The sequence below is a fragment of the Salvia hispanica genome, chromosome 3, assembly GCF_023119035.1.
Source record: "Salvia hispanica cultivar TCC Black 2014 chromosome 3, UniMelb_Shisp_WGS_1.0, whole genome shotgun sequence".
In the NCBI taxonomy this organism is placed as follows: Eukaryota; Viridiplantae; Streptophyta; class Magnoliopsida; order Lamiales; family Lamiaceae; genus Salvia; species Salvia hispanica.
In genome coordinates this window covers 40,196,029-40,204,152 of record NC_062967.1, presented here as the reverse complement: position 1 = coordinate 40,204,152, position 8,124 = coordinate 40,196,029, and the positions used below count along the sequence as shown (strand labels likewise).

Below are 8,124 nucleotides of genomic sequence, written 5' to 3'. Positions count from 1 at the left end.
GTACAATATAGTGGAGGGCTCAAAACTGGACTGGCAGCAGCAATTCCTAGATTTTCCGTCATTGGGCCCCACAGCCCTTCCCCACTTTTAAACAGAAAATAGGCCAGTAATTTGTCTTTTATCCCTACCACATTGAAGTTTTCAATCACACAATCTCCACCGTTGGATCAAAATCAGAGATTTTGACCTAGACCGGATGACCGGCTGGCCCGGTCACGTCTTCCTCTCATATATTTCCCCCTTCCTTGCTCACAATTCACATCTCCTTCATTCTCTCATCCTGATGAAGCTGGATTGAAATTCGATTTTCTTCGGAGTTTTGTTTTAGATTTTCGTAGAGAGTGTTCAATGGCAGTGGAATTGCTCGGATACACGAACCTCAACGAGCAGATGGCGATTCAGGAAGCGGCATCGGCAGGTTTGAAGTCTATGGAGCATTTGATTCGAACAGTTTCTCACCAGCAGAATCAGATGCATCACCAGCAGCTCGACTGCCGAGAAATCACCGATTTCACCGTTTCAAAGTTTAAGAAGGTAATCACGATTCTCAACCGGACCGGTCACGCTAGGTTCCGCCGCGCGCCGATTCAGCCGCAGCCTCAGATTCAGCCGTCGCCGCCGGCTCCTGTCCAGCGTCAGTACCTGCCTTCTCCACCGGCTCAACCTCTGAGCCTGTTCTCCCTGTCTCCGGCGCCGCCCGCGCCTCCACCGCCAGCGGCGTCTCAGCCGTTGACGCTTGATTTCACGAAGCCTAGCGCTCCTTCGGCGAAGGAAGGCGGTGAAGTGACCGGAAAGGACGTGCTCAGTCTCTCAGCGGCAGTGTCGACCTCGGGAAACTCGTCGTCTACGTTTTTGTCTTCGATTACCGGCGAAGGCAGCGTCTCAAACGGAAAAGGTATGTTTCTGACGCCGGCTGCTCCACCGATCTCCGCCTCAAACCACCGCTCTCCGGAAAGAGATGCCGTGAGCATAACCACTCCCATAACATTTCCGGCAAAACATCTGGTTCTAGCCGATGCCACTGCAAAAAGAGGTGTGTGCGCGATTTTTCTATTCTTCGTGTTACTTCTGCAAATCGATCTTATTATCTAAACAAAATTTATGCAAATTCGCAGGAAATCCAAGGTGAAACGAGTAATTAGAGTTCCTGCAGTTAGCTCAAAAGTTGCAGACATCCCTTCGGATGAGTACTCATGGAGAAAGTACGGGCAGAAGCCGATCAAGGGCTCTCCATACCCAAGGTACAACCCTGCACCATCTCCAAACTCCAATCACTCTCCAATTGAACATTTCCACAAATCTACGAATCAAATTTGCTAACGATTCAATTCTTCTATGAATATCAGGGGTTACTACAAATGCAGTACAGTGAGGGGATGCCCGGCGAGAAAGCATGTGGAGAGGGCAACCGATGATCCATCGATGCTGGTGGTGACGTACGAGGGGAGCACCGGCACACGCAAGGGGATGCAGGAGATCTCCGCCGCTGGTGCGCCGCGCAGTTGGTGGTGTTTGAGTCGCAGTGAAAAAAAGCTGAAAAAGAGGGACTCTTTTTGTAATTTCGAGAGAGTTGGGGGGCTGATGAGAAAAAAGAGAGTAGTTTGTTGTAAATTTGGTAGTAGGAGTAGTGGCGGTAGAGGACAGAATCAGCAAAAGGAAAAAAATGTTTAATTTTGGTTGAAATGGATTAAATTTTTTATTGGATTTGATTTTGGTTATTCTCCTTTTTTTAATTCTACTGTATTGTTGCTTAGGATATTGTGTTTGAGATTCGCAAGAAAAGTAATCGATCGAGGAAACGAATAAGGAATTAAAAAAATGAGACCTTTGCAGAAAGTCAAAAAGATTGAGAGATTTAAAAAAGTGTCGGAATATGGAAACAGCTGCACATCACGATATGGGTTGGAGTGATGAGTTGCTTTTTGACCGGCATCTATAAAACACATATAGAGCACACAATTTAATACAATTTCAGAGTAATAATCATCTATGCATACTTCCTCCTAGCATTAAAATTATAAATGAAATTTTTTATTTTTTGAATTGTTTTATTAAAAATGGAATTTTTTAAGTGTACTTTCCCTCTCTATTTTTTAATTTTTTTTACTTTAATTTTTCTTCATTGTATCATAAAACTCAATTATATCATAAAACTACATTTTGTCGTAAAGTACTTTTCTCTGTCTAAAAAATAGTCCCACTAATAAAGAAATAAGAAAATGTAGGTAAAGGTATGTGAGAGATAACTTTCTAATTTTAGAAATGAGAATATTTTGTTGATATACCAAAATAATAAGATGAGACTATTTTTTATAGAGAGTAAATATTTTTTAATGCCAGGATATTAATAGATAATTGGTAAAGAGGTAAAAAATAGAAAAGAAGTTTTTAAATATTATTAATCGAGAATGAGGTTCATACATTTCATTAGCAATAAAAAATTATTAAAAATATAAGTGAAATAGTTTTATACTATAACTAATCAAGATTGAAAGAATGCATATTTTTATGACAGTGAAATATTGAATAAAATTACTTTATTGTTTTTGAGTCGATTAATTAAATCAAGTTGTCATACTATGATTTAAGGTTTAATTGAAGTTGGGGTCATAATTTGAGGGAGAATGAAGATGATGACAGAGTTTTGGTGGGTTTTTTAGATTAATTTTGAGATATAGCCGGATATTATAACCCTACGATGAGATAATAGGATTTCAAGATAAGAATAACTGGGGGGAATAGAAAAAAAATTTGGGGATCTTTAAAAAGATACAATTAAATAAACTTTTTGAAAGCGGTTGGTTGTTTAAGATTTAAATTCAGGTAAAAAGATTTTAAATTTCCCCTTATAAAGAACCCCATAGTATGACTATATGTCATCAATGCTGATTTTGGGAGTAACACAATAAATTTGAAGAATTTCTCATATTATTCACCCCTTTTCATTTTTGGCAAGAAATTTAAAAACAAACAAATATAAAGGGTTGAATCACAACTGGGGTTTTGGGGTTTAAAATAAAATTCAAACCTATAAACCCAAATTTCAAAACTCCCCCATTTAATGAGAAAGAATGAAAAAAATGTTGAGAATAAATTAAGACAATTAGTCCTCTTTTTTTTCCCCATTTTTTTTCCCGATTTTTTTTTTCATAATTTACGGGTTTTAAATTTTGTCAAGTGTTTGTCCCACAACTGTGATAATTGACCTCAAATTATCATAAATTTAAAAATTGATTGATTCAAAGTCAAATACATCCCACTTTATTGTTTATACAAAATTATTGACTTCAAATTTTCTAATAATTAGCTGACATCTAGAAGGCTTGTTGACTTATAATTTCAATATTATTAAATCCACTGCAAACTCATTCGAACTTCTCAATAATAAAACGTGATTTTGTGTTGATGCAATGCAACTTATAAATTGATTGGTCTAACTTGGACCATTTCGCCTATGAATATATAAATTAAACAATTTTGTAAAAATTATTATTTCGGACATTGTAAAATTAATACTGCCACATACAGGGTTACTCCTCCGTCAGAGAAAGATTGTCATGTTATTTTACTCGTTTTGCAAAAATAATAATAAATAGGTTTGGTTGAAAGAGAGTAAAATAAGAGAAAGAATAATGTAGGTAAAGCTGTTCTATACATTATTTTCTCTTTTACTTATTACTACTTTAACTATTTATTACTATTATTTTCAAAAGCGAGTGTAAAGAAAATGAGACAATCTTTCGAAAATTTATTTATAGCAAAATGCACACGCGCTAATTTATAGTTTCTTTATCACGTATTTCTTTCATTGTTTTAGGTAATTGAGGTTTCTTAGTGAAGAAATTAAATGATTGGATTATGATTAAAAAAAATTAAATAACTTTACATTTCATAAAAAAATGGGCTTGACTGGGTCACTAAGAGGGCGGCCCATGGGTTTGCTAATGAGTTTTAAGATTGGGTCGTTTAGTAGTTTAGTTTCCTGGCACAATTTCGGATTTAATGTACTTTTAATTTGAGAAATTTTGAATTCTATAAGATATGATGAATTGATAAAAATAATAATTTATCCAACTGGAAAATAGTTTATAGTTTGTTATTTTTGGACGTCTTACTACATGTACATTTTTATTTATTGGACATCTTTTATTTTTTCACAAAATAATATTCAAATAAAGTGGAGTCTTTTCTTGAGCCACAAAACACAATACACTAATGAAGTGATTGTACTCTTTATGTGACTTCCCAGGTTAAATAAGACGTATTCTCTTTTAGTACATCCTGCTATGCTAAGTGAAATACTTTTTCTTTTAGCAAAAATGAGTTAATTGAGAGAAATATGCTAAATTAACCTTTTTGATGATGTCCATTCTTAACTAGAAAGCATGTATTTGAGTTCAGGTGATTCATTTCAAAATGAAAACTCTAATCATTTCAAAATGTCTTACTATAAGTATCTCTAAAGACATCATACTGATAAAGAAAGAGAATAATTGTCGCATGATAAGAGATAAAAGTGGTGTAGTTTGGCTACTCAACTGTTTAAGGACCACAAGTATTTAAAGACCAAGACCATAAGATTTGAAGTAAAAAAAGTAATGAGAATACAAGGATGGCAAATGGGCCCCATATTATATTGTAAACGTAAATAAAAAAGAGATAACAAAAAAAATCATAACACCCCATATTATATTGTAAAATAAATTAAATAAAAAAGAACAAAAAAAACATAACACATAAAGATGTATAATGAGATGTTCGATTAGATATTTTATTTTATAAGTACAGAGTATCTTTTACGTCATTCATTAGGTCCCAATTTATGATTATAGTTTATAATCCATTAGGTGTTTTGATTCGCTTTAACTATGAATTATAGGTTGATCTCATATTCAATAACTTATTCACTCTCATTTTATTAGTTTAAAATTATAATAGAAAATTGAGTCGTATATTCCATTTTTTTTTTATCACTTTCTTTTATAAGTACTATTTTTTATAATACGAATTATAGGTAGATCTCATATTTAATGAACTTATTCCACTTTTATTTTATTAGTTTAAAACTATAAAAGAAAATTGAGTCGTATATTCTAATTTTTTTTTAGGTTAAATAAAAGTATTGATACCGTTGATTTTCTTAGATTCACTTTATAAATGACGAGAAAGTGGGTTAATAAAAGCGACGCAGACAAATAAAAAAGAAAAACAAAAAGGAAAAAACAGAGAGAAAAGATGCAAACAAACAAAACAAGAAAAAGGCAAATACACTGTCAAGCACTCTAGCATAGCACGATCCGTTGGATTTGCGAGACAATCTGCCGAAAGCCCTCTTCTTTTCCCGTTCCCGATTTAGGGTTCTCTCTCTCTTCCCCCCAAACGTTTCCGTTTGTTTCAGGACGGAGCTACTCTCACTTCTCTTCCCCTTTCCATTTCTCAGCGACTCACTCGATCTATTTTCGCTCCTTTTTTTGCTCAAACCACTAAAATCCGTTCAAATTCATCTCTGTCTGGAAAAAAGTTTTGATTTTTAGTTGAGGGTTTATGTTGGTTCAGCACCACCAATGGGAGTTGAGTTCTACAAGAATCCAGATTAGTTGCTCTGTTCTTTGTTTAAATCTGCGTGAATTAGCGAATAATTAGCGAATAATTAGTGTATTAGTGTTTCCAGAAACAATAGTTTGTTTTTTTTTGCTTTTTGGGGATAATTAGTTGGTTTATTAGTTTGTAATTGTGTATGATTGATTATGGATAAAGGGATTGAAAATTTGATATCTGCTAGAAAGTTGTTAAAAGCCAATGTGGAGAAGTCTAAGGCCTTAGGTTTGTCTTTAGAAAAGGCTGGACCTAGGCTAAATGAGATTAATCAAAGATTACCAACGTTGGAGGTGGCTATCCGGCCTATACGGGCTCAACGGACGCCCTTAGCACCGTTGGTGGCCACATTAACCGAGCTGTGGTTCCAGCAGCTGCTGTTCTAAAGGTTTTTGATGCCATTCATGGGCTTGAGAAGTCGTTGTCCGATGCCCAACACAATCTTCAGGGGTATTTGGGCTTTCAAACGCCTTGAAGAGGCATTGAGGTTCTTGGGGAGATCATTGTGGGATGGCAATCCAGTGGTTGGGTGATATAGTGGAGTATTTGGAGGATCATAAGGTGGCGGATGATTGGTATATCTCGGGTTTGAAGAAGGCTCTGGATAGCCTTCGGAGATTGGAGGTAGGGGAGGAGAAGGGCCGTCTTGATGGGGCTGTACGTGGTTGCAGTGAATAGGTTAGAGAATGAGTTTGGCGGCTGCTGACAGAAAACAGCATTCCATTGCCAATGTCTTCTCAGTCTTTGCCTGGTGAGCAAGCCTGCATTGCTCCATCGCCTTTACCGGTGGCTGTCATTCATAAGCTGCAAGCTATTTTAGGGAGATTGATCACTGATGGCAGGCTTGAAAACTGCGTGGCTATTTATATTGAGGTGCGGAGCTCAAATGTCCGGGCTAGTTTGCAGGCGCTTAATTTGGATTATCTTGAGATATCTGTCTCGGAGTTTAATGAGGTGGCGAGTATTGAGGTGTACATTGCTCAGTGGGGCAAGCATCTTGAATTTGCTGTGAAACACCTTTTTGAGGCCGAGTATAAACTATGCAACGATGTTTTTGAAAGGATGGGGTTGGACGTTTGGAAGAGCTGTTTTGCTAAGATAGCTGCTCAGGCTGGATTTCTCGCCTTCCTGCAGTTTGGAAAGACGGTTACAGAAAGCAAGAAGGATCCGATCAAGATGTTGAAGCTTCGACATCTTTGATTCGTTAAGCAAGCTTAGATTGGATTTCAATAAACTCTTGGTGGAGCTCCGTGTGCTGACATTCAGAATCTGACTCGGGATCTTATCAAGAGGCTGATTGAAGGCGCGTGTGAGATTTTCTGGGAGCTTCTGGTTCAGGTCGAGCTGCAGAGACAGACGCTCCGCCTCCAGATTGTAGTATCCCTAGAGTGGTGACTTTCATCACTGATTACTGCAATAAGCTTCTTGGCGATGATTATAAACCGATCCTCACGCAAGCCCTAGTCATCGAGAGAAGCTGGAAGCACGAAAAGTTCCAAGAACGTATCCTTATTAATGAGCTCTTGAACTTGGTTAAAGCCATAGAGCACAACTTGGAGACTTGGTCGAAGGGTTATGACGATCCTGCCTCGTCGTATCTGTTCCTGATGAACAACCACTGGCATCTATACAAGTATTTGAAAGACACGAAGCTTGGTGGCCTGCTCGGAGATTCCTGGTTGAGGGATCACGAGCAGGGCACGGGGTATTATTCCTCCTTGTACTTGCGCGAGAGCTGGGGCAAGCTCCCAGCTCTTTTGAGCCGGGAGGGGTTGATCTTGTTCTCTGGCGGGCGTGCCACTGCTCGTAACTTGGTGAAAAAGAGGTTGAAAGAATTCAACGAGGCATTTGACGAGATGTACAAGAAGCAGGCGAGCTGGATCGTTGCAGATAAGGATTTGAGGGACAAGACGCGCCATGCCATAGTTCAGACGATCGTGCCTGTTTACCGGAGCTACATGCAGAACTACGGCCCTCTGGTGGAGCAAGACCAGAGCGCGAGCAAGTACGCGAAATACACAGTGCAGTCGATCGAGAAGATGTTCGATTCTCTCTTCCTTCCGAGACCTCTGAAACAGGGGAGCAGTTTCAAGGCGAGGCGAATGAGTGGGAAGTTCAACAATGCCGTTGTGGATCAGTATAAGACTTCTCCGGTCACTGTATAGCTGCCTTTGACAAGATGAACATCTTGCTGCTTGGGGTTTTAGAGGGAAATTTTATGTTAAGTCTACTCATTCATGACTTGTCTCTATTTTGCAATCTTTAATAAATATTTATGTGTATTGTAGCTGTCTGTGCTATTATTTCGGACAAGTTTGTTTAGAAGTTTGAGAACTTTGATTCTTCGTTAGTAAAGCACGAAGAATGTGACAAATTATGTGCTGCAAAAAAGTGTATTTTTTTTGGCGACTTCCTGTTATACTCTTTGGAATGATGAATGTGACTAGGGGTGTGCATCTGTTTTGCTTTGCCGCTTCAAACCAATCGAACCCGAAAAATCGAATTTAGGCTAAAATTGAAACCGAACCG

At 37.8% G+C, this 8,124-nt stretch overlaps 2 pseudogenes; both read left to right on the top strand.

The window, feature by feature from the left end:
* Positions 1 to 247: 247 nt before the first annotated feature.
* Positions 248 to 1,702, top strand: LOC125211580 (annotated as a pseudogene).
* Positions 1,703 to 5,216: 3,514 nt separating this feature from the next.
* Positions 5,217 to 7,882, top strand: LOC125211171 (annotated as a pseudogene).
* The last annotated feature ends 242 nt before the right edge of the window (positions 7,883 to 8,124 follow it).